A 2418-nucleotide genomic window follows, 5' to 3' on the forward strand; every position below is an offset into this window, starting at 1 on the left:
TCATTAGAGGTGAGAAATTGCTCATGCATAACATGATCAAGAGAGTCAATCATCATGCAATTTTCTAAGGAAGAACATGGATACTTCATGCTTTCATTCAAATAAAATTCAATGACCTCATCGTCTACCTTAAGTGAAATTTTTGCACTCTTAACATCAATCATGGCACCCGAGGTAGCAAGAAAAGGTCTACCAAGTATGATAGGGATGGTATCATCTTCTTCCATTTCAAGAACCACACCACAAAATCCACCGGAATCACAAATTTTCGTACCCTCAAAGGAACATCTTCTACCTTACCCTTTGGAAATTTGATTGATCTATCGGCTAATTGCAAGGTAATGTTGGTAGGCAAAAGTTCCCATAATTCAAGTCTTTGATATACCAAATGGCATAAGGCTAATACTAGTTCCTAAGTCACATAAGGCATTATCAATTTACATCTTGTGAAAAGCACAAGGGATTGAAAAATTTCCGGGGTCTTTTAACTTAGGTGGCATCTTCTTCATTATGATTGCACTACAATTCTCGGTCAAGTTGACCGTCTCCACAACATCACAAGTTCTTCTTCCACTCAAAATGTCTTTAAGGAATTTTTCATAATTTGACATTTGGGTGATGACATCGGTAAATGGTAGAGAAAGATGAAGTTATTTGAGCATCTCAATAAATCTTCTAAATTGTTCATCCATCTTATGTCTCATGAATCTTTGTGGATAGGGAAGTTTGGGTTTCACAACTTCTTTCTCTTCTCTCACCTCCCTAGGAGTCTCTACCACTACTTCACTAAAAGATGCACCATCTCCCTCATCCTCAACCAAACCCTCCTTGGCAAACTCCTTAGCCTTACTATTGCTAGGCAAACTCTCCTCAAGTACCTTACCACTCCTTATGAATATGGCATTAATGGGTCTCTTAAGGTCTAGGCCTTGAGAGGGTAAAGAAGAAGGGCTTGCTTGGTCTTTCAAAGCATTGGCAAGTTGAGAAATTTGGTTTTCAAGCATCTTATTATGAGTCATCATCTCATTAAATTTCTTATCACTCATCGCCATGTAAGTATTCAACAACTTGATTTGGTTTTCAATGGTTTCTTCCAAGTTAGTCCGAGAAGAAGAGGGTTGTGCATAGGAATTATCACTTTATGTCTTTGGAGAAAAACCGGGTGGGGGACCCCTTTGAGCATTGTTTTGAAAATTTCCCCTATTTTGATTGTTCCAATTACCCTTATTTTGATTTTGACCATAACCTTAATTATGGTTCCCATTACCTTGGTTATTATTACCATAATTTTGGTTTTAATTACCATAATTTTTGTTTTCATTTTAGCTACTATAACCTTGGTTGTTATAGTTACCTCGGGAGCCTTGGTTCCCTTGGTTCCTATAACCACCACCTTGGTTATAGTTGTCAAAATTGCCTTGGTTGTGATAAGTCCTATTCCATTGACCCTTTTGATTATCAAACCTTGACTCATTATTATTTGACATATAGTTCACATGTTCATTCACATTACCATCTTGATCATCACATCCATCCATAAATGCATGAGGGAAATTAGAAGCATCATGATCATGTGAACCACATACATCACAAAACAAGTAACCATTAGGCATGTTACTAGAAGAGGAAGGGGCTTGAGAGTTAGAAGACATACCTCTCCCCTTAAGTTTGGAGGGAAGATTTGAAACTTAGGAGGAAGAACTTTCCAACTTCTCCTTGATTGCGGTCATTTCCTTCCCTAAGTTTTTCATTTGTAATGACAAGTTGTTGATGGCATTAAGATGATCAACCGAGGACATCAAAGAGCTACTCTTGCTAGTTATTTCCTTTTCACCATCTTGCCAATCTCTATAATACCTCACTACGTCTTCAATAATGTCTACCACTTCCTCCTCCATTCTATTCATAATGGGACCTCCGACTCCCCCATCAAGACAAGATTTCCCTTGAGGACTTAGGCCACCATAAAAGATTTGAATGACTTGGTAGGTAGGAATTTCGTGGAGAGGACACTCTCTTTGATACTCTTTGTACCTCTCCCATACTTCATAGAGGCTTTCATTAGGCTTTTGCTTGAAACCATGAATCAAAGCTCTAGCCTCTGCCATTTTCCTTTGTGAATAGAAACGGGATAGAAATTCCTTAGTCACTTCATCCCATGTCCTTAGAGAATTCGGTTTGACTTCCTTGTCCAACCCTTCCAAGGTACGCCCTATGAGAAAAAAGGGGAAAAGCTTGAGGCGAATGAATTCTTGGGAAACTCCATTCACTTTAATAGTGTTGCAATATTTTTCGAACTCCTTGAGATGGTTTAGCGGACTCTCATGCTTGGCCCCACTAAATTGTCGCCTCTCTATCAAAGTGATCATCGTCGGTCTTATTTCAAAGTCATTCGCCAGTGTTGTAGGTGGAGCAATC

General features: G+C 38.8%; 1 non-coding gene across 1 annotated transcript; it reads left to right on the forward strand.

The window, feature by feature from the left end:
* Positions 1 to 1995: 1995 nt before the first annotated feature.
* Positions 1996 to 2101, forward strand: LOC145577168 (small nucleolar RNA R71). The gene has a single exon (XR_014098650.1). It is a non-coding gene; the product is annotated as a small nucleolar RNA R71 (small nucleolar RNA).
* The last annotated feature ends 317 nt before the right edge of the window (positions 2102 to 2418 follow it).

This window comes from Chenopodium album, chromosome 13 (assembly GCF_948465745.1).
Source record: "Chenopodium album chromosome 13, dcCheAlbu1.1, whole genome shotgun sequence".
Taxonomy (NCBI): domain Eukaryota; kingdom Viridiplantae; phylum Streptophyta; class Magnoliopsida; order Caryophyllales; family Amaranthaceae; genus Chenopodium; species Chenopodium album.